Source organism: Carettochelys insculpta, chromosome 2 (assembly GCF_033958435.1).
Source record: "Carettochelys insculpta isolate YL-2023 chromosome 2, ASM3395843v1, whole genome shotgun sequence".
NCBI classification, from domain to species: domain Eukaryota; kingdom Metazoa; phylum Chordata; order Testudines; family Carettochelyidae; genus Carettochelys; species Carettochelys insculpta.
Genome location: NC_134138.1, coordinates 61,854,856 through 61,879,901, shown reverse-complemented (window position 1 = coordinate 61,879,901; position 25,046 = coordinate 61,854,856).

Here is a 25,046-nt window from a genome sequence, read left to right as displayed (position 1 = left end):
TTTTCTGGAAAAGAATTCCATAGCCCAAAAATCAGTATTAAGGTGATCATCAACTCCCGTGAAGTGGAATCTACCACAAAAGGTTAACCTTAGACTTCTGCAACCTTAGACTTCTGCAGCAACTGACCAATAAGACTCTGAGATTTCAAAGACAGTTTTATGGATTTAGTTGCACAATTTGACTATTGTATCATTAGGCTAAATGGGAGAAGTTTCTCATATAGCCAGAAGTTCATTCCAGAATTTCTTAAGCCTGGCTGAAATTTAGGAAGACCCTGTGTGGTGACACTGTTCAGCCCAGGCTGTGTTCTCTAGTCTAGAGGCTGGAGAGCAATAGAATGAAATTATCTGTGTTGTGTCCAGCATTCAGAATTATTAGTTCCCTATGTGTTGACTATAAACAAATACCTCTAATGTGAAGGGTGCTATATATGGTATAGAGCACTCTCCTGACAAGTAACATGTTTAACAGAGAAGGTTCGAAAAAGGTAATATCCCTTTAATTTGTTTAATATGGCCATTTTGTAATTGATGTATGTAAGACAACATGTGAGTATCAGTAGTAGTAGTAGGCATCCTTCGATCCCGAGGGATCATGGGTTTGCACCCCAGCTGGACAGATTCGAGCAGTGTCTTCTGTGGCTGTGTGATCCAATCCGGGAGTGGCAGTCCTTTCTGCACTGTGAGCAGCAGTAGGCAGATGTTGCTCTGGTATCACGGGCACGGATCTTCCTGAGGGCTCTCCTGTCTTCCGCTTCCTTCACCAAGGTAGTTTCATACATAGCAAGAGCTTCCTTCACTCCCTGTTTCCAGGCATGCCTGTCTGAGGCGAGCGAATGCCAGGTGTTCGCACTGATAGAGAGAGCGCTGAGGTCACGCTTGCACGTGTCCTTGTAGCGCAATTTAGGTTGCCCTTTTGGCCTCTTTCCAGATGCCAGTTCGCCGAAGAGGAGGTCCTTTGGTATTCGTCCATCCGTCATGCGTGAGACATGGCCCAGCCAGCGCATACGCCTCTGTTTGAGAAGGGTGAACATGGAGGCGGTACTTGCCCTCTCAAGCACTGCGCTGTTGGGGACCTTGTCCTGCCATGAGATACCGAGTATGCACCTAAGGCAGCGCATGTGGAATGTGTTGAGCTGCTGCTCTTGTTTTGAGCGCAAAGTCCATGTTTCACTGGCGTACAGCAGCGTGCTCAAAACACAGGCTGTGTAGACCTGCACCTTTGTGTGTACAGTGAGCTTATTGTTAGCCCATATTCTCTTCGTCAGCCTGGAGAACATTGTGGCGCCTTTTCCAATGCACTTGTTGATCTCGCTATCAAGTGACAAGCTGGCCTCACAATCAGCTTAAAGAAGACCCAGGGGATGGGCCAAAATGTGGGTAACGAGCCATCTATCAGCATCCTAGACTATGAACTGGAAGTCATCCGTGAGTTCGTGTGCCTAGGCTCGAAGATCTTGGAGTATCAGTATTAATCAGATTATATTGTGGATTCTAAAAATAACAAACTGGGCAGAACCATGTTTGGACTGGACACATAATAGTACATCTCAGGGTTTCTCTACTCACATTACAGCCTGTTAAAGAGGAAAAAACTGAATAAACATTTATAATATCCTTATAATACCAATAAACAGTCTAATTTGTATTGTATCTTTGTTAAGCAAATTTTAAGTTCTTTTGGGAAGGGGCCTTGCTTTATTTATTTATTTATAAATAGCAAGGCACACCAGTAAAACCAACAGTAAACATGCAATCAGAGTAAACACACCAGAATAAAACTTGAAGCTTGCTTCCTGTTAACATGTCTGATTTTTAAAGCACCATCCCCCTCAAAAGAAATTAATCATCTTGAAATGTCATATTCCACAGCTTAGACTAGAAATTTTCTGGGAAGTTTGGAAAAATCAGAAAAGGAGTTTTCAAGTTGTGGCATTTAAACAGTGCTCTGCCTGTTGACTAGCTGAACATTTTCTTAACCATAGTGGGTCATAATGTTTCCAGAATAGTTTGACAAGCTGACTCCAAATTAGTTTGGTGAAAAGTAGACTTTAAGCTGGTAGTTGCTCCATGGGTGGGATGAATGGTTAGCTATGGGAGTAAATCTATGCCCCTGTGTCTACACGAGCCCTTTCCTTGTGAAAGGGCCATGTTAATGAGCAGGTTTGAAAGATGCTAATGGGGCACTGCAATGACTATGCAGTGCCTCATTAGCATAATGGTGTCTGTGGCGATTTGAAAGTGTGGCTTTTTGAATTGGCTTGCTACCCGTGAAGATGGCACCTTCCGAAAGGAACCCCCCCAGTTTTCAAAAGCCCTTCTTCCTAACACCAGATAGGAAGAAGGGCTTTTGAAAACTGCGGGAGGGTCCTTTCGGAAGGTCCTGTCTGTACAGACGGTGCGCAATTCGAAAAGCTGCACTCTTGAATCGCCACGGCTGCCATTATGCTAATGAGGCACTGCATATTCATTGTAGCGCCTCATTACCATCTTTCGAACCCGCTCATTAACATGCCCCTTTCTAAAGAAAGGGGCTTGTGTAGACACAGCCTACAACAGTAGCTTGTGATATGTGGATTGAGGTTGCTAACTTGTACTTAGGTAGTGAGGGAAGGGGTTACAGAGATTCCAGGGCTAACTGCAGCATTTCGGCTTCTTTTTTACCTTTTTTCCTGTTACTCTGCCTGTAGGCTAGGTCACAGTCCTACTGAGTTCTATTGCTGATTGGAGGTTGCTTTGCTTTAACTGGGATGAGCCAGAGGTGGATTGGCTGGGGAGTAGGTTGGAGGGGTTATATAAGAAATGGCAGAAGTCTGGCCAAGGGTGTGAGGGGGCTGGGGACATTGAAAGGCATAGAGATGACTAGGTGACGTGGAGCTGTTACCAAGCACCCCTACTGCCCACTGTAGAGTGACTCAACCTCTGATTGTTAAGTTGGTTTGACTCCATGCTGTGTTGGCCTTTTATACAAATATGGTCACTAAACAGCACTAGTTGGGTTCTTCCAGAAAACATTTGTTTTTGGTCAGAACATGCTGATGCATTAAAACTGAAACTTTTCACAAGAAAAAGTAGGGCAGGAGTGGCTGGGATAGCCTTAAAACCCTGGGTTGTGAGTTCAGCCCTTGAGGGGGCCTTTCAAGGGTCTGGGGCAGGTCAGATTTAAAAAAAAATCTGTCAGGGATGGTGAAAGACCCTGCTGTGAGTGCAGGGGACTGGACTCAATATCTTCCTGAAGTCCCTTCTAGCTCTGTGAGATAGATATATCTCCACCTTAATCAGTTTCAATAAGCATTCACGCTGCATGCGTCCACCTGTCTGTCTCAGCAGGTAGGACACTTCACCTGTGCCGTGGGAGAAGCAGATTCAAGTCTCCAGTCTGAAGCACACAGAAGAAGGGCTTAACAAGCATCTCCTACACCCCAACTGACTGTCCCAACTGTACTTGACTGTTATGGGCAGAGGGGCTTGCTCAATCTCTTGCTTCATTCAAAGAAAGAGTTCAAAAGATCTTGGCTTTGTCCTGTTATGAAACAGAAAAAAATGTTTCAAATCTCAAAAGGTTTCATGGGAGAGCAAAAACATCTCCTGACGAGCTCTACGGATAGCTAGGAGGATGAAGCCCACCCTGCTGAATCATAGCAATCTACACATGCAATCTCAGTGGTGGATTAGGCTACCTCAAAATAAACAGGAATAAAACAATTTAATTAGTCACAACCATAGCAGTTCCTACTTAGCCTTGCTGCTTGGCATCAAAGATCACTATGGGCACATGGCAGTGCTGTTTTCCTTATTATATTGACCCTTCATCCAAAAGCTTTAATCTTTATGGTTGTTCTTTTAACTGACCAGAGATATTTGGGGTGTCTTTCTCTGCAGAGGTGCCAAATTTGTAAATTCCAAAGGTGGGTTGCTCACGCTCTTACTCTGTTTCAGGCCCTATCCCCCTCAATATCTTACCCAAAGGCCCAGTTTCCCACCCCACCTCTTCTCACCCCTGTTCTGCCCATCCTCTGAGCATACCCTGCTCTCGCTTTAACTCCTTCCTCCAGCAGCTTCTGCACACCATGGAACAGCTGATTGCAGTGGGTGGGAGGCACTGCAAGGAAGAGGGAGGCACTGATCGGTGGGGTCAAAGGTAGGCAGAAGTGCTGCTGGGAAGGAGGAAGAGCTGATCAGTGGGAGCAGGTGGAGGCTAAGCACCTAATATATTTTCCATAGGTGCTGCAGCCCCAGAGCACCCACAGAGTCAGCCCTTATATTTCACAGCATAGCAATAATCTCTCTGAGCAGCTAAGTTTGTCAGCTACTATCAGACTGCCATTTTTAAGCTGTAACTCACGAGAATGGGAGAGAAAGACTTAGCAGTTGGCCCAGCATTAAGAAACTCATTTCTGATGGAGGTGAGAATGAGCACAGATCTCACCCTTTGCAGAGACAGATGTAAAATTTACTTCTGCAGTTTTTCTTTCCTGCTGCCACAGCAATTAACAGGGAAAGAGGTGTTAGGAAAATGGGGAAGAAATAATACAGATATAATAACTGGCTAACTAACGCAGTGAAGGATGGAAGAAATTAGACCACTTGTAAACTTTTTTAATGTGTAGGTGCTCAGATGTTGAAGTGAGGAGTGTTGAATAAATATTTATAGGAGTACCTATAGTCACTTTAAAGGGAAATCTGAAACACTGTGGAACTTTTGTGGGAAAAACTGGAAAAAAAGAGAAGAAAAGTGTCACAAAGAAATCAAAGGAATTTAACAATGAAGAATTCTGAGCATCCTGACAAGCATTCTATGACTGAATTGCAGCAGTAAAAAAGATATTTTTCCAATCTGCCCAGAAGGCTTACAGTGTTTGAACCTTTACAAAAAATTTTTTTTAGTCTAACTCTCATCTTGGACAAGCTAGCCAAAGCCACAAAAATGTACAGAATTCTTCTAAGGGTTGGATTGTTTCAGAGGTTGGCTCTGTAGAAAAACCTTTTTCAGGTTTTGTGGATTATTACATAAAACTGTTATTTATAATTTAGAATCAAATACATAGCCTTTAACCACAACATTAGTCTACTTACTGCATACATGGAAAAACACCATATAAAATATGCACAGAAAACCCCTGTGAAGTTGAGTTTGTGTGTTATTTCTGGATAACCCGTGGTAGCCTAGATCTATTGCCATCCAAATGTAGCTTTTTAAATTACTCAGCCTTGACTAGCACTATACATTACAGTGACTGAATTTGCTGTTTAAGGTGTAATGTTTCGTATATAAATGAGGGATACTAGAATTTATTTTGGGATTCTTTTTAACCCACCTGAGTGATGTAGGCTCAGATTCCCATGTAAACTAAAATAGCCATTAATTGTGTTGCTTTTTTTAACACTTGCTGAATATCTTTAAAATTACGGTTCCATCATAGCTTTCCTAGGTGGTAAGTAGAGGAAAAGTAGAGTGATCACTGTGGGCTTTAGGGGGTGGATGTGTGGCACATACTCTCTCTCTGGCTTCTGCCAGGGCTTATATGTCCTTCCCTGAACCCACTGCAAATCACTAGAATCTTTACAGCATGGGGCAAAAATAACACACCCTGCCTCTGGCTGGGACTATGGGCTTTATTAGTTCTGTTAAGGAGTAAAGTGGTTCTGATAAAAATGTAGTAAAGAACTGGAGGAACTGGGTGGATCTGAGGAGAATGTCTTGGAGAAAAAGGATGGAACTAACGGAGCTCATATGGAATGAATTTCGCAGATGAAAGACAAAAAAATCTTGCACCTTCCAGCCCTAGCTAAATAACAAAAGGCTAGAAATCTCCTTTCCACTATTCCAATGCAACACTCTCTTGTGTTCATTTTTGTGAATATATTCTGAATAAATAGGAGAGCACCTGAATGAGTTGCTGGAGAGGAGCTGCATGAAGTCACCATAACAAGCAAGGTAGGCTACTGGCAGGTTAGTGAGGGGATAGGAAAACTCACCATGACCCAAGTGAAAGACTAAGCAAGGAGGGACCTGCTGAGGGGAGTGAACAACAGTTCTGGAGATAAGAGGAATGTTGGGAATCAGGGACAAACTGCAAAGTGAATGAGAGGCAGTTACAGACAATCTCGTTAATGAGAATAGTGCAGGAGCTGGGGGTGGGGACAAGCTGTGGGGGAGCCCTATAATGCTTCCTCATACTGTTTTGAAAGCTGGGAGCTGTAAGTAGCACAAGCCTGGGAGTTTCTCACAGCCTCGGAGCCATGGAGAAGCTGTTGAGTCCCGTGGGATAACTTCAGCTGCTTTTATGGAGGCTTGTCTGGTCTGCTCCTGAGACAAAGATCTGTGAGCACTGCACATTGCCCTGGACAAAAGTCACCCCATCCTTGCAACAGGAGCCCAAAGTGCTTTTGGTCCTTTTCAGGTCAGTCTGAATTACAATGGGGGTGACCGGACCACTCCCCCTGCAAGTACTCAGCCGGTGGATTAGGCCTATTGGAAGGTGGGACTTCTTCATGCACTAAAAACTACTATGGAACAATATTCAGTGACCTTTTAACCCAAAAGCTCCGTCGTAGCTTGCACAAAAAAAAAAAAAAAAACAGGGGTGAGTGGGTGGGTGGGTGGGTGGGGGAAAGAGGGTCTGGCAAACACTGAGAGAAGGTGTGTGGAACTCCCAGTAAAGCTATAGTGTTGTAGCAGGTGTATCAGCTTCATCACAAGCACCCTACCCCTTGGTATAGTCTCCTGTGTTCAGGTTTAGTCTGGGGTGTCACGAGCAACTGTGTTCTCTCTCAGTAAGGAGGGTAATTGGGTTTCAGCCTTAAATCCAGCCGCAGAGTGTTTGGGGATCACATAAACAAGGCCCTGCTGGTAGAGCTTTGCAAGGTAGATCAGAGGGAAAGGGAGTCCTTTGGAGTTACTGGTGTCCCACTCCTTCCCACAGGCTGAAAACCATTCCCAGTGTGTTCCTCAGGCTAACAGGGTGGAGAAAAGAACGAGTTGCTTCTCTCCCCACTCAGATAACTTTGGGTGGGTTAAAGTCCCATTTTACAGTGCCCTTATTCCTAACCCCATCACATGGACAGCAAATGACATCCACAGATATTCATAGTAGGAAATGCTAGTGATTAAAGAGGTAGGGAAACTGGACTATTCAAAACAGTGCTGAGGCAAATAGGTAAGACAGCAGTGTGTGGGGTGTGTGTGTGTGTGAAGAGAACTGCACTGCCTCTTCTATACATAAAAACCTTTTTGTTTCCTGTCTATCAGTCTGACAACTTTCATCAGAGCTAAACTCATTCCAGTAAAGGGAAAAACTGAAAAAAGCAATATTTTGCCATATCACAGCATTTTAGGCCCCTTATACATCCAGCCTTATATTACTGACAGCAATTAATGCAATATAGTGAAGTTACTTGTTCAGTTAGACATCATCTATGTTATTTATGTTCAGAGCTCAGCAATTGCTGCCCTGCTACTTTGACCTCCATGATATTATGTCTTACAATGGACCTAATATGTAAGTAACCCTTGCGCCTATGCTTCGCCTTTTAACAGGATTAGTCAGAGTGTTTTTTACCCCAGAAAAATGGGCTAGTTGTTACCGACTCCAGGTAACTGGCAGGTTAACAAAGGAAAAAAAATCATGAACACTTGGCACATGCTAATTAGGGTATTTCAAATGGTGGGAGCCAATTCCAGTCCCAAGTATAACAAAAGGTACTAAACTCTTCAGTTAGTTCAGCCATGTGCAGAGGGAGATAGCTATACAATATGGGCGGTGAAGATCTCTGCTGTGAGGGCTGATGCTCCTTGCCCTGCATTTGCTAAACATAGTAAGATGATAAGCACCAAGATAACCACAACCTGTCTATTCTCAGAAGTAGGCAGTTGCTTCTTTTTCAGCTCAGGATGATAAGGTGGCATTTAATACCAAATCAGTGCTGCATGTTTTGAATGCATAGTATTTGTAGCCTGTGTTCCTTCTGGTAGTGATAAAATCTGGTATGTTTAATGGTATTTTTTTTCGCCTAGTATATGCTATATTAATGTAGTGATAAGATTGTGTTTAGATTTATGAGGAGAGTTAATTCACCTCAAATTCTCTTCTCATAGACTTAAATGTATTTTAGTCTGAGTAGCTTTATCCCACTTCAGAGTCTTTATTGTAAATGGGAGCAACGCAGGGTATGGGCATCTGTGAGCATCCACATTTGCATATTTATCTTGCACTGTTCTCCACAGGTGGGAGTTCCATCTCAGAAAGCAGCAGATTCACTTGCTGTTCCTATAGTAAAAATTGAATTATAATGTGTCCTCGTGGCATCAAAATACTGTTAGAAATATGTGCAGGAGCAAGAGAAATTAATTAAATTGACACAGTGGTTCACTCTTCTAGATTTTGCATGGTGTCTGGTACTTATTTTCAGTGGCTGTCTTCTACTGCAGGGTAGAAGCAAAATATATACATTTCATAGACTACAAGTGCAGTACAGCAATGTGAAATACCACAGAAAACTCAGTGAAACCGTCCCATAGCACACTCCCAGAGTACTTGGTCCAGAATCCAGGTTTCAAATTGCCATGTTCCCAGACATTTTCAGATTGCGCAAGACATTAGGGTTCTTTTACCATGGGCAGGCCAGTGCTTGTTCCTTTTACAAAAAGCTGATTGCAGATCAATCAGGCTATCATCTCTTCTTCAAGAAGAAGTGAGAGGGTTAGGTAGGGAGACAAGTTATGCTTCATATCACTTTCTTATAGACCCATGGAGAAGCAGAGTTTTGGCTTTCTATGTTTAAATTGTTAGTGTGACTGTGAAGCTGTCAGCTGGATTTTCCAAAATCCATAATATTTTCACATGCCAACATTTTGGGGGCCAGTTGGCTCACATTTCAGAATATCATTGGTTTAAACAGCGAACACATTCTATGCTTTTTCCTGGTTCCCTCTGCTTGCCCGAGCCAGCTCTGCCCTCCTACCAACGTCTCCATGGGCCCCCTTTTTGGGGTGGTGCAATGTCTTTAGCTGACACGGTGTGACAGTGTGTTCCTTTTGATATTGCAGTGTGTCCTTTTTATGACATTCACTGTCAGGATTTATCTAACCAAGGTAAAAATATCTACACATTCTGATTGTTTTATAACCCTATTTACTTACTCCATTACACAGCAATGTAAAGTTACTTAGCTCATCTCTTCTCTAACAGTTCCAGAGAAAGTAAACAGCCATATAAAACTTTAATCTCTGTAACCGTTTCTGTTTCTTCATTTATGCAGCTTTGTTGCTTCCAACAAAACAGTTAACAAGACTTTGTGGCCATGACCATTCAATTTCTGATGACATACTTCAGGTGATTTATTTTGGAGACTTCTTATAAGTTGAATGATTTATCATCTCCATGATAATACATACTTTTTCTTTTTTTAGTAGCTGATACATGCATTAGTTTGTTTTCATTTATTTCCCATAAGATATAGAGTATGCTTATGGCTACCTTGTTATAATTACCTAGCAACTGAACTTTCCCGGAGGCAATATTTTGTCATCAGAGGTGCCGTCTTTTCAGGCTTTTCACTTTCGACAATTATTATAACAGTGTTCAGTGCTGGTGGTAGCTTTTTTAGCTTCCTAGTCTGCATCCTTCTGTTGAAGGCAATAAACAGGATTTTATAAAAGTATCCAATAACTTGACAAAAATATGAAGGTAGACTTTGAAGACAGAGGTATAAAAATATTTCCCTAAAATTTGATACAGCAGTGAAAACACCACCAGCTTGCCAGTGAAAGGCTTCTATACTAACCCTCTCTCTCAAGGGTTTTTTGTTTGACTGCTATTAAGATTTTCTCACTTTATAAGAACTTTCTCTAAAATTCCCTATATAAATAGAAGTTGAGCAAAGCAACATGCCTCTTTTTTTTATAATTCGACCTCTGCCTGGATGCATCCCATAAGAGAGGTGCTAAATGCCCCTGTGGGCATCAATTTCATAAGACAAACCTTCCCTCCTACGTATTGCTCAAAATCTCTGGATGACTGAAGTATAAGTATTGACTGAGTTGTACTGAAGATTTTAATCATGTCTTTTCTTTATATAAGTTGATTTCCTATAAAAATGTTTTGTTCCCAACTCTCTCCACAGATTGCTTAACTTTCCATATTTTATATTATTTAGTAATTTAGCTATATTTTAAGGTGGGAATTATTTCTTCTTAGCAACTATAAAGAGTGAAAGTTACCAGTTTGCATATCATTTGACAAACTGTTTCTAAATGTGAAGACATCTTGTATTGAAACATAGGAAGAGTTGCAGTTTTCTATGTCGGATTATTTACTGTTGCCCCTTTTAGATCCTGCACTCCTAGGGGACAAGTCATCAACCGCACTGACCCTTTTGCAGCAGTTTTTACCTCCTTCTCAGCCAGCCATATATCTCCCCCAGACCCCAACCCTGCTTGTAATGTGAGTTGCAAGTGTTAAGAACCTTTGGCCCTATCTATGTAATCTGTACCCAGACTAAGAGCACTTCGAACTTGTGAGGCTACTGTGAAGTGCCCATGTCTATGCTGCTTGCCAGTGCTTTGAAACGAGCAACTTCGAAGTTGGGGCAGAGAGAAATATGCTAATGAGATGGGCTAGCGTAGATGAGCCCAGGCAAATGCATCTCCTTAAATTGCTCCCACAGAATTGAATTCATGCAGTTAGTGGGATAGTGGCACAGAAGACAACTCCAGACAAATAAGTCTGTGCCATAACACACTTTCAAGAAAAACTTGCTGTTGTTTTGATAACATTGCTGACTCTCTGTTTCAAAGTTATGGATAACAAAAACAGTTGAACACTGCCCACCAGAATGTCTTCATTATATTGGTGGCAAAAGTCATTGTACAAAGCATTAAGAACACGCTGAGCAAAAGACAAATACATTTTGTGAAGAAACAGAACACATGAAGTCCTGGCAGAACAAAACATCAAATGAGCTGCTGTAATCAAGATGAATAAAAAAGACATACAGGAGGGTTATAAAATCTCTATCGTCAAACCTGCCAAAGTTAAAAGCTTTTTAAATATTAGAGAGAAGTTCTGTCACACCCTGATGAAGCAGAATGAACTTTCAAGATACAGGGCACCCATCAAAGTTGGGAAAGGCATTATCAGCCAAGACTCTGTTTTTCTATATTAATAAGCTTACGATTCGCTGTGAATGCACAACACACCTGACAAGCTTAACTCTAGAGTTGAATAGATGTGCAGATTGAGAAGGGGGGATATGAACTCAAAGAAGGGTTGGTGGCTCCCAAGGAAAAATGCAGTTCATTTCCCTGAGAAGGAAAATGGAATTGCAGAACTTCATGGACGTACAGGGAGCTCTACACTAGGACACGTGCTGGGGGAGGGATTATTTTCCATAACACCAAAAGGGAGGAGGCTACTAGGAGGGACAATTATACAGCAGAGTGAGCATGGCGGGGGCGCGGGAGGGGGGTGGAATTGTAACAATAGGAAAATGGCCAGCTGGGGGAGGGGCTCTGAATGTTGCCAGCCACCAGCCACAGATAAGTCCCCCCTTGCTGGTGCTGACCATGGTTTTCCCCCGGCTGGCAGGAGAAGCCTGATCCACTGCTTCCCCAGCCCACTATCGGGGGAGCTCAAATCACTGGCCTGCTGCCCTCAGCCCTAGTACTGGATGGCGGTGGGATACAGGTGGGCAGCATGGCCCCATCTCTGTGGGCACCCAAGCCAGCCACCACCAGTGGACCAGGGCAGCCCAGGCAGCCGCCACCACTGGATCAGCACAGGCCTGGGCACCTGAGCAGCCACCACTGCTGGACCAGCACAGCCTCAGTAAGCAGCTGCTACCAGACTAGCATGGCACCCTAGGCATCCACTGCTGCTGAACCAGGTGCCTCAGGAAGCTGCTGCTGCAGCAGCAGCCCAGCACTGGGCATTCCACCATCATACCAGCCTGACCCTCATTGCCATAGTGCACCCTCCCACTACCCTCACCACCTCCCCCACCCTTGCCCTGACTCCTGAACACCTCAGCCCCTGCCCTGAGCCCCGAGAAGGACCAGAGTAACACCAGGTAAATCCTCTAGTACAGAATAAAGCAACCTCGTCTCTTATGGTAACCTTAGAATACGATTTTTAAAAAAAACCATGAAGTATTAACTTTAACATAGAGTTAAGCGAATGGAAGCTGCAGCTGGGTGAGTGCTTAGTGATGCCTTTCCACGCCTCTGCAGTTTTTCTTGGATCACTTATTACATGTTCAGACCGCAAGACCAGAAAAGAATGGGAGCATAAGGCGTCCCTCTCTCTTTCTGGTCCTGAATAACAACTGGGCGCTTATCAGCTTAAGTTTGAAGCGACTTTGGTTTCTCAGTTGGCCAGCTGGCTAGTTGTGCCTTGCTGTTCCTAGGTCATGTGAATTTCACAAAACAGTGCAGCAAAGCTAGATTGGGGTCAGCCCAGGGCAAGTGGAGAAAAGGGGTAGGGAAAAGAGAGAGCAAGGCAAATAACCGTGGCCAGTTATGTCCTGTACAATGTGTTGGATGGAGGTGGTAGGGGACGGAAGGCACACAGCTCCAAGCTAGTGCTAGTACTGGTGCTAACCTCTTAAAAATCAGATGGGAAAAGGCCCACCTGGCCATAAAGGTACTACTAAACGTGAGTAATGGTGGCAGGATCTGGCCCTAAATAAATATAACTGCCTTGCCAATTTGTTCTTTATCCTAAAGGAATACAGATTTCAACACTGTTATTAAAGGCTTAGTCTGTGCATCAGATCCTGTCAGGCACTTTTTGTACCAGCTGCTTTTCTCTCAGTTCCAGACAACAGATATTACAAATAAAATGTATTTATTTTGTTTGGGGCTTTCTCACAGACTATTTTTACACAACCTTTGAAGAACTCCACTAACTACATTTCCAAGTGCTTAGAAGTAAGGCCAGGAGCTTTGTTAAAACAGAGGTGCTGTCTGGTCAGGGTGGACATAAAGTACGTAGGCCAAGTTTTGCCACTGTAGGGGTTGACTCTGGTGTCCTTGGCCCAGAATCTTCTTCTCATTCTGCAGTGCAACTATTGGCTATTATTCCACACCCTGGGAGCAGCTACAGTTAGTGTCTATGGCTGGGTCTACACGGAGCTGCTCTCCCAGCAGCTCCATGTTAATTAGCAGTCTCGCAATTGCAAATAGCTGCTCATTAGCATATTCCTGTGGTTCATTAGCATAGGCGCGCAAGATGTCACTCTGGGCAGAGGTGGGTGAGGGCAGTAAAGCAGCTGTGTGGACATGCCTCTGTGGGGAAACCCCCTCCCTTCTGTTGCCAGCCCCTTATGCCTGAATTTATAGCATACTAGTGTCCAGTGCTCCCATTGCCTGACAAAAAAGAAGAGGAAGGAAGCAAATAATATTACTGAAAAAAGGGTTAAGTGCTCCTTGAGGGACAAGGTGACAGACGACTGTGTTTGTTCCTGGGATGGTATAAATTAGCTATCTAAAAGGAAATGGAAGTAGACAAACAAAGACAGAACCAAGGACTAGGCCAGAAGCTTGTGCAAATAAAGAGTGGTGAAGGGAGGTGAACATCCATCTTTGTTGACTATGTGCAGCAGTCGCAGAGAGGAACAGCCTTAGACTGCACTGATGGTCTGCGGCCCATAGAGGGCACCCAAATACAGCCAAAGGTCTGTGTAAGCACACTGCCAGCAATGGCTGATGGAGTACAGGTAGTGCAGTGTTTTCTTAAATCCAGCAGAAGCTAGAGAAATGGCACCTTTTGTTGGTAATGCTGGTGACTTGAATGAAAACTTAAACTGAAGAAGGCTGTTGAAGTAGCAGTTGCATTAGAGACGCAGAAGATTCGCTGGAGTTTAGTGTGAACCATCAAGTGCATCTACTAAGAGAGAAGACCACAGGAATGTAAGACATTTCCACGTGGCCGCTGCATGCCAACTGTGTTCTCGAGGATTAGTGGGCATGCCAGGTTATTCAGAGAAAGTGCCTGAAGAAAGGACACATTGCTATGACCAGTTGCACAGGTCACCAACCAAGAACACACAATAACTGTATACCAAGAAGAGGCATTTGGAGACTGAAGAGAAGAAATTATTGAATTCGTAATGTGAAAGAAGACAAGAGCTCCAGTGACACTAACACCACATATGTTATTGCAAGCTGGAATCAGAGATCAGGGCATTTGGGTTATTCCAAATAAAAGTTGGTTTCAAAAGTTCAACAACATGGACAACCAGTCATTTTATCTTTGCATATGATAGAATGAAAGTATCTGTCATTAGATGATAGATCTTGGCTTGAGAAGCTCAAGGGAAATTGGACCAGGATTAAGGAAACCACAAAAGCACAGTGAAAGCTTCAAGAAATCCGGACAGACACTTCCAAGTTTCTGAAAAAGTGCTTGGACAAATGTGAAACATATCCGGGAAGCTCACTCTGAAGTCTGACAACCACCCAAAATATTGCAAACCCAGAGTTGTGCCTTATGATGTGAACCCTCTGGTAACAGCTGATTTGGACTGTTTTGTGTACATTGCAGTGTCATCATCAGTTTTATACCAAGAGCGAGCTACACCCATTATACCTGTCATAAAGAAGCATAACTCAGTCCAAATTTGTGAAGATTTCAAAATGAAAATCAGTTTTTTGTGTGCAGAGTATCAGTAAGCTGGACTTACTCAGTGTAGATCTACAAATGGAGATTGGTCTGGCATCTCAGAAATATCTCACAACAAACACACAAAAAGGCGTTTTTGGTCATGACAGGTCACATTGGCATGGGCTGTATTCCAGAAATCGTGTGATGCGATTCTGACAGGACTGAACGAAATTCAGTGCTATTTGTATGACATCCCTGGAAAGGATAAAGGGGTCTTCTTCAATTTTGGATGCTGTTTTGAAATATTTGATACAAATGCAAGGTTTTTAAACCTTAAGGTGTATACTTTCAACATGTAGTAGATTCCACAGGCATAAGAAAATAATCAGAGAATGAGAAAGCAGTTCCTCAAGTGTCACAACCAGAGAATAACAAGAAGTCCTGTGGCACCTTATAGACTAAAAGATATTTTGGAGCATGAGCTTTTGTGGGCAGAGACCCACTTCGATCTTTGCCCAGGAAAGCTTATGCTCCAAAATATCTGTTAGTCTGTAAGGTGCCACAGGACTTCTTGTTCTTGAAGATACAGACTAAGATGGCTACCTGTGTGATACTTACTGACAGAGAATGTGTCAGTTGCATTTGTTCTTGAGTCCTTAGCTACTATGGTAATTTTTTGCATAATATGACAATATTGGCACCATTTACATGAACTGTTACAAGCAAAACAGAAATGGAAATAGACTAAAGAGTGTGAGGGTGCATTCAAGAAAGCAAAGAAACTGTAGACATCAACCAAAGTCCTTATGCATTTTTACGCTATTCTGCCAATGCAGCTGGCTTGTTATGCTTCACCGTATGCAATGGGTGCAGTTCTTTCCCACATTTTTCAGAATAGCATAGATAATCTCACTGCATCATGAACACTCATTAGTACTAAGAAGAACTATGTACAACTAGACAGAGAAGCTCTCAGTATTAATCCCAAAGATAATAAAGAAATAATAAGATCATAAAGATAATGAAGGAATTTTCATGCCTATTGATGCTACATACAATTTTGGGATGAAAACATTAACTGCTCTTCGTATGTAACAATGATAATTGCTCTCTTCAGCTCCTTCCCATTCTGTTTCATGACTGGGGATTGATGAAGACATTGGGAAGAAAGCAAAGTGCTATACTATATGTCAGTAAACTGAGCATGAGCCTGACCCTGTTTGTCTTTGCCTTTAGTTGTAACCTCAGGCTCCTTGGACATGTATTCATGGGGATTTTCAGAACTCTTATGCTGAACAATAGCTCTCTTGATCTTTCCAGACCACTGCATCCCTTTTCAGGAATCTGATTTGTCTCGTGTTCTCCAAGTTTCACCTCAATTAAAAACTCCTGGATTGCAGAAATATAAAAATACATATGTAGGGAATGTGGCAGAAGGAACGCAATGCTGCTGAACGCTGGGAGGAATGTGTCTCCCAGAGGTCATCTGCATAAGAATGCAAAGGGCGGCAGGTGTGATACTGAGGCTGGGAGGAGTGTGTCTCCCAGTAATCATTTGCATAAGAATGCAAAGGTGTGCATGTGTGATACCTTTTCAGGCAAAGCCTAATGGGTAGCAAGTAAGCCATGAGATTTGGTCTATTGTAAACATGTAGTTGTAAAAATCACAATTTAAGCTGACAGTTAATGCGGGAGTTGTGAGATCTCACCAATGCTCTGGGTTGTTGTGGGGGACAGGGCAGTCGCCTTAGGTGTGTAAGACATTAATTACACAGGGCTCCCTGGTTTAAAGCCTTGGCCATACAGTTATAAGTCTGGTTTGACTAATCCTCCCCACCTGTTGAAAGATAGAGCTGGATACTAGGGTGTTTGTGAAACCCCATATGAGAGATACCCGGAGCTGAAATTGCAGAGTAACAGCTGAGGCCACGCAGAGCTGAAATCACAGGGTTTTGCTTTAGGATGATCCCAAGCAGTGGGGTTGGGAGTGATGATGGTGACTGGTGGGCAGCTGGTAGGAGCAACAGCAACCAGTGGGCGGCTGGTAGGAGCGGTGGCAGACGAGGGCAACCAGCAGGTGGCTGGTAGGAGGAGCGGCAGACGACAGCGACTGGCAGGCTACAGTGGGCCACTGGTGTCAGCAAGGGGAGGCTGCAGACAAGTGGACAGCTAGTACTGCCCTGGTGATGTATCTGCAGGCTTTGGGTTTGGGACTGCACTGCAGAAGGTACACCCTGTAACTGTGTGTGGGGTAAAGGGCCAAGAGCACCAGCAAGAGACTCGGTTCTACTGCACATGGGGATGGTATCTGGGTGAGGGGGGTTTGTCTCTTCTTTGCTGAGATATACTGCATCTGTCGCTGTAACCTTGGGGTAGGTTATGGTCATTAAACGAGCCATTTCTATCTCAGACTCTGTGCTTGCGGGTGGGGGGTGGGGGAGAACCGCTTTACAGGCACCCAGCACGGGGGTGAAATTGTCCCAGGCCACTGGGTGGGGTCTCGAGCCGGTTGGTTGTATCCTTGACAGCAAAACCCCACAAGAGTTGAACCCGGCCCTTCTGGCAGGCACCTGGCATTAATAGAAGGGTTACACATGTGTCACAGCACAATATTCTGGCATATCAGTAAGAAGTAGTGGCCACTACTGGCTCTTACACAGCCAACGCTGAAGTGCTGCTAGTGATGGAGTGGGGGTGGATGGTGGGAAGTGGCAGTGACATTCAAGCACTGCCAGCTCAGCACTGCTGGACTTTACTGTCAGGGACACCAAAGGGGGAAGGAGGTAGGACTGCTGATGGGTGTGCAGCAAAAGTGGCAACTGTGCTGGTGCCCAGAGATTTAAAAGGGCCGCATGGGGTTCTGCCAGTGGCTGGAGCACTGGGCCCTTTGAATCACTGCTGGAGCTTCAGGTAATCCATGCTGTGCAGTGTTGAAGGGCTGTCTGGGGGAGGCTGTCCCCAGCCTTGCTCTTTCCACATAAGGCCCTGCCCTGTACTTTCACCTCTGGGCTCTGCCACTCTCCCAGTGCAAAGCCTCACTTCCATGTTCATTTCTCTTTTGAAGCCAGAAAAATAAAGCCAACAGTGGAGACAGCGGCAACCCAGTGAGGGAGTGACACTGGCTTTTACTAAGCTAGAAGTGTTGGTAAACAAACATACAGGAGCATGTTTTATGCATTATGTGCAAAAAGAAAAAAAAGGTAAATAAAGGAAAGCCTTGCAAAACTATAAATGGCGGAATGGCCTTGGTGTTTGCAAGCTGTTAAACAACATTGCTCACTGGCTGCCTAGTGTATTTTTGGATATTTGGCTTATCTTCTGTTGTTATTAGTTTCTTTCTGAAAGAAATTGGCTCTCAGTTTGCTGTATCTCAAAAGCCAAGCTATAGCTGAGCATTACATCAACCTGTTTCTAAGCCCTTGGGAAATGGCAGACTGGGTAGACATATAAACAGCAGAGCCAAAGAATGAGGGAGAAGTCTACAGAGCAACATGGCCACTTCAGATTTCAGACTTTTCATTTTGATTTTTTTTTACTCATTATTGTTAACACCACTGGGTGCATGCCATGTCCGAAGAGCAGGAATTTAAGAAAGCATTAGTATGACAGGCATTTTTCTCACTTTTGTGGTTTGTTTGCATTATTCTCTGTTGTCTCTATCTGGCTATATTTATGTGACCCCTATCACTGAATATCTTCAGAAACATAAATGAATTCATCTTCAGAGCTCCTTCATGAACTGCTGGGGGGCGGGGTGTGCTAACTCCATTTCACAAATGGGGCAAGTTTGACATTGCTTTTACTTCAGCAAATAGCTGTAGGGAGTTTTTCTAGAAGTCATTCTCTGTTGATTAAAGTGAATACAGCATGACAGCATTGAGATGGCAATGTTCACTGGTGGCATTGTCTAGTGGGTAGGAATTCAGCCTCGACTTATGCTGACTCTACTCTGGTCCCTGGGCCACCATCATGTTCTGTAGTGGTCTGTCATTTGACGGGGGTTGACCTGGCCTGCTGGTCAGGTCACCAATCAGTCTTATCTCTTTTTGATGTTACTGGGGTCCAAGGAAGACCTGCATCTGACGAAGTGGGTCTTTGCCCACGAAAGCTTATGCTCATACCTTTCTGTTAGTCTATAAGGTGCCACAGGATCCCTTGTTGCTTTTGCAGATCCAGACTAACACGGCTACCCCTCTGATATTTTTCCCTAATGTCATTCTGAAAAATGGTTGAACCATTTGGTTGATATTCTGCAAAAACAGATTTATTTTGAGGTAGCCGTCCTTCCTGGAAAGTTTTACCTCACACAGTTACATTTTTATCAGCAAGGCCTATTAACAATTGCAAATAGGATTTTATAATGGAAAGTGTTAGGCAATTTTTGCTACCAGTATGGCATATAATGATTGACTTAGAGATCTATCAGAAGTGGGGTTCTTTGCGGGTACTTGAAGATAGAATGGGTCCATCTCTATAATAGATTGATGACACTGCACTGGTTTTTTTCCTGACCTTTTCAAAACACTGAACACATATGGAGTGTGGGTAAGAGGAGTGGTTTACAAAGACTGGAGAGAAAAATGTGTAATCTATGGTATATTTTAAATGATAAAGGACAGACAGCTGCTCATAAAGACATGCTGATACTTCTGATGTTTCTGAGGGACTGCTAATTTTGAACTGTTATTTCTGGTTGTCTCAAAACAAACCAACATACTGTACTGTATTTTTTTTCAGGTACTTCCCTGTGGTCACTATCAGGACAAATTTCAGAGTATTATTTATGTATTTTAAGCAATTGCTCTGGCACACAAATGTTTGGCACCTTCTGTTTTTCTCCTCTGATAATTCAGACAATCCACATTCAGATTCCTCTTGTGCTTTGCCAAGATATCATTCAAAGGCACATGCTTCTAACAGTTAGTGCCTCAGTTTAATGCAAATACATAAACGTTTCTTCATGTTTTACAATCTGTTGCTTTTTGTTAAAGGCATTTGGCTGCTATGTCACTGTCTGAAATAGTGTAATGGGAACAAAAGCACATTATGCAGACATAAGGCCAAAGTGTCATTGATTTTAATGCTATGCACATAGAACCAAGGGCTGAATTTGGCTATCCCTGAGAGAAGAGAAAGGGATGTAGAACTACCAACTCCATCTCTAATGAGCATTCTATTTCTTTCTAATGAATTATGTTCCATTTATGTAAGAGTCAAGTAGCAAAGCTGATAACAGTATAAAATTCAGTCTTTTCTGGGAATATCATATTGTCCATCGTCTGCCTTTTGAAAAGAGTTACACATTTTACTTTTAAATTTGGTAAAAGCTAATGCTAGCCTGTTTGAATTTTATGACGCAGATATGTAGTGCTATCATGACACTCCCTCATTTCAGTTTGGTTCCTGCTTCTAATATCTTAGTAACCTCCCTTTTTTGGCATTATTTCTGTGACCTTGAAGAGCACATCTCCAAGCTGTGAAATCAGTTACATATCGGTCATATTAGTTTGCCAGCAACATGGCGTTCTATATCAGGTGAAGATTGCTAAGGCTTTTGTATACAGGTTTTTAACCTCTGGATGCACTCAGCTCACAACTTCCGAATGGTGATAACTGCCTTACCTTGTATTTGCACTTTGGAACCCATAGCAGGTTATAGCATTACATTTTCTTTGGCACTAATATTACTGGAATACTTTAAGCAGATTAATTTCCCATATGAACTTTCTCAGGAAGTGAAAATTTTAAGGGTCATATAAATAGGTCTGAATATTTTCTCCACAGCTTGGAAAATGCTGATGTAAAGCACACTATTTTGGGGTCTTTGCTTTTGGATACAATAGGCAGCATAAAAGAAAGAAAGGAAGAAAGAAAGAAAAAGAAAACAAACTGTGTGGAGATATTTGATGAAGCTCTAATGAAAACAGGCTAGAAATGAACAGTATAGATCTACACATATCTTTGTCTGAAAGCACTTTCTGATTGACTAATTGGGTTATTCTGGTAATAACACCACGAGACATGAGTCAAAACTGGAACCTTTATTAGAGAGACACCCTAAACTGCTACACTTGGGTGGCTTGTATAAAAATGAATTAGTATTCCAACCAATCCTAATTTTGAGTTTGTTTTTATGAACTAAAGCTCTTTTGTCTGAATACTCCTGAACTTTGGAAGTTCAGATAAAATGGAACCTGGGTTCAAACCAACCTGCTTTTGGACTTGGTTTAGCAAAATCAGAAAGTTTACCTCCTCAATCTAGCTATGGTCCCCTTGCTTCAAATTCAGCTGTTGTGCCACCCAAGGAAATAAATGGCTCACAGATTAATGTAGATACTTTACTTGCCTTCATGGATTGACCCCTTAATGCTTAAAACTCTTGTAAGACATCACGAGCCACTTCTCCAAATAGGCTTATTTATATCTAGTTCTATGTATTTTTATTTGAGCAATCTGTCAAAAATACTATAAGAAAAGTGATTACTTTTTTTGCCACATCTTTAAGTGATATTCCAGTGCACAGCTACAGGCATCAGGTATGTGAAAAGCTAGAGCCAGTTTGGTTTTTCTTACTAATCATCATCATCACCAGAATCACCACCACCATCATCTACTAAATGACTTGAAACTTATGTTTTACTCTAAGTGCCATATTATGATACCCTGTCTCAGGTTTCTCCAAAAGTAAGCCCATTAACTTTAAATATGAGTGATGGTATAGGTATCTGAGTAGGAATTTTGAGAGTGCTTTAGTAAGGGTATGTCTACACTTAAGTGTAGACCTGGGGTAACTCTACCTTGAGTCCAAAATCCCCATCTGTATAAATACAAACCTCTTTGGTTTGGGCTCAGGTGGAGTTCTAAGAACCTGTGAGGACAGAGGGTTGGAACTGGAGTCAAACTGGGAGCCAGGGCTCCTGTCTATTGCCTTGCAAAATAGACACAGCCCCTCCAGACTTGGCTCCTGGGAGTCTGTCAAAAGTATCCCATGAGCCTATGGCCAATGTCTGTCCCAATTCTTGCCAGTCAACTCCAGGGAAACAGAATCAACTACCTTTGTAATACAGAGGCTTAGTGAATGGGTATTTTGTTCTTCCATTTTATTCTGACTGACTGCCATGCTGCAAAGATCTTCAGAGAACCTTCTGTGTTTGCAACAGACACCAGGCAGAAGAAGTCTTTCATGAAGGGCCTTACTTTATGGTCATAGGAGTGCAGCCAGATTTCAGTCAATCTCTTGTGCAAGGCCACAAAACAGTAGTTTTTAGTAAAACCAGTAGGAATGACCAACCAGCAAGTAGACAAGATGTTTGCGGTGTTGGATATTTTCCAGTGCAAAGGGTGGATTAAATTGCTGAAGGCTGACTATTCGACAACCAGACCTGTACTTCTGACAACTCTCTGGCATCATGCCCATTTTACGATAAGTGCGACTGAGTGCCAAGTACTGTGCTGTGCATGAAGCAAGCCACTCATGGAGCTCCAGAAATGTAGGTTTCTTCATATGAAAGTTTTGGATCCACGCCTGATCATTCTGAGTCCGCAAAGTGATGTGGTTCCTCCAGTCTGTGCTTGTGGCCTTGCCCCAGAAGTGCTGGTCTATGAAAGGGAAAGCAGCAGCTAAATGGGGGGTGTGGGTGGGAAACAGGGTGTGCTTGAGGAGAGTGGAAGTGGGTGGAAAGAGGTAGGATGGAGCAGGGGCAGGAAGAGGCTGGGTGGGGGCTTGGGAGAAGGGGTATTGTGAGAATGGACTGTGGGGTGGAGTGAGATGGGGATAGGGTTTAGGGGAAAGGGGTGGAGTGGGAGCAGAACCTGGGACAGAGTCAGATGGAAAGAGGAACAGCAGGAGTTTGGGGAAAAGAGTGGGGGGGTGTCTGGAGCTGAGTGGAGGACTGAGCATCCCTGGGCAAAGGAAAAGGCCAACACGTGTGGCACCATGAATAAAGAGTGGCCACATAGTGGGAGGGTGCTAAGAAGTCCAGGATATGGATGGTTCAACTCTGGTCTGTGTATTGCAGTGTGGATGTGAGTTCAGGGCTGAATTAAAAAACAATTCTTAATCTGGGTTCAACAGTCTGTGTAGATGCTCAAGCACTGGTTTCTCAGCTCTGGGTTCCCTGACTTGAATCTCCTGGATCTTGGGTTTTCACTGCAGTTTAGACATAACTGAAATCTATGCCACTCTGATGAATCTTGGTGCCAGCATATCCCAGATTCACTTACACGCTTATCCAGGGCAGAAGTTGGAGGATGTGGATGTGATGATGGGCTGGGGGAGTGGCCACTGTTTGGAATAAGGACAAACATCCAATTTTGCACAGGGATCCACAAAAGATAAAGCCCATTTCTATGAGCACTTTAATGGTCAATTCATAGAAATTCCAGGTACTAGATCTGAATGAACATGGCAGTTGACATCATATCCAGGCTGTGTTGTAAAGAACCACCAAAGCATGCTGTCATAATACTGTAGTAAAATAGTGCACGATAGTTTTAAATAGCTATGGCGAGGTGTGAAAGCTTGTCAAGGATCAACAGGCAAATCCAATAGCAGTGGGTCTAACACACAGTGCGGAAAGACCCATTGCCAGTGCAGTAGGGAATGTGGCAACAGAAAAAGCCAGCAAGCTGGGAACACTGGGAGAGAATGATTCCACATTCACAGACTTTTGACCAGCCTTTCAAGATCCTTCCCTGTGCTGCCGTTTCTGCAACAAAAGGGAGTTGAGCTGGTTTGTGAACAGTGTTGCATGGTACTGTTTTTTTTTTTTTTTAACTTTAGGGATAAACAATTGGTTTAGATAAAATAGGAGCTGACCTAAATTTCCTCCCAAAAAAGGCTGAGAGTACAAGAGATCTAAGACTTCCTCCAGAAAAGGCTGAGGCTATGTTGGTGACATGGGAAACAGTTTTTAGACTGTAAGACCTTTGGGGCACAGATTTGTCATATAAGTTTGCACAGTGCTCAGAAGTATAGGGCCCAGCATGGTTCTGTTTTTTCATAATATCACAGTACAAATGCTAAATAAAAATACGAATGTGAAAAATGTCAGTGATGATATCAGCTCCCCCAGTGCAGTCCTCTGCTAATCGTTGTCACTGAGGCTTGCAACACAAAAAAACTGCTTCTGAAGGCCTGGATAGAAACAATGACTAAGAGAGGTTTTTTTAATCATCTCTGGATAGGTAGGAAATTTCTCCTCTATAGGCAGAGGCCCATACTTGTGGCATTTGCAAATTGGATGCTGCACTAACTTAATAACTTAAACTTCCTGGAAAGTGTCAGCTGTGTGGAATGCTGCTGCCCCTTTCATGGCTGGAGACTCCATGCCCTTCATGAAAATATAATCATAGAATGCCAGGACTGGAAGGAACCTTGACAGGTCCTCAGGTCCAGCCCTCTGTATTCATAGCAGGACCATTAGCTTCAAGTTAATTTCAGGATGCAGTATATGGTATTGATTTTACCCCCACAGAACACTGGACAGTGTAGGTCATTAGTACCTGAGAGACTGCCTGTCTATCTTTAGGATACTGTGCCATGGCAGATGGACTGAGCTGAAACATACAAGCTAATAGTCCCCAGGTTTAAGTAGGAGGGGGATGGAGACATGGGTCTTTTTGTGAAGAGTTCTTGACCCTGTAACTTGCTTTCCCTACTGGAACTGCAGTACTAAATTGTATTGATCTGTAGGAGCTGATAAAAGATTCTTCCTCCTGGTATTTTCTGAGGAAATGGGCTGAGTAGATAGCATTAGGTGGTGTGCTAGCCTTGAAAGGGGCTTATATTCAAATTTTGTATAGGTCAAACCTCTCTACTCTGGCATCCTCACAGGTGGTGAACCAGAGAATTTCCCGAAGGAGATCAATGTTGTCTAGCAACATTGCCAATACTTCCACCGCTTACTGGGCTCTTAGCAGACATTTAGGGGTAAATTGCAGCTAAATAACAGCACAGAACACTGAGAGCCAGGACCGGTGGCTGTAAATACATTTTATGGAACAGGATGAAACTTGGCCACACCCACAATTAATGGACATCTGGCTAACTAAAATCATATAGGATCATGGATGTTGCTGGGCCAGAGTGTGCCAGACTAGAGAAGTTCAACTCATATATACATCCAGAGTTCTGAGTGAGCTTTTTTAAATGCATCAAAATAAAGTAAACAGCATGCCCAATGTATTCTATGCAGCTGTATTACATATCTGTGATTCAGGTAAACTATCTCTCTATTTCAAAAAACTCACTGAATGCAGCAGGAATTTTGCCTGTGTAAAGATGGTGTCAAAACTTGATGAAGGCCTCAAAATCTGATGTATACTTTTGGTAAAATTTATATTTAATGTCCAAAAACTGGATATATAATCCAAATAACCCAAAGCCTTTCCAAAATTAATACAAAATGCACAAAAGTTAAGGGGAATATAGAGCTCTAGTTA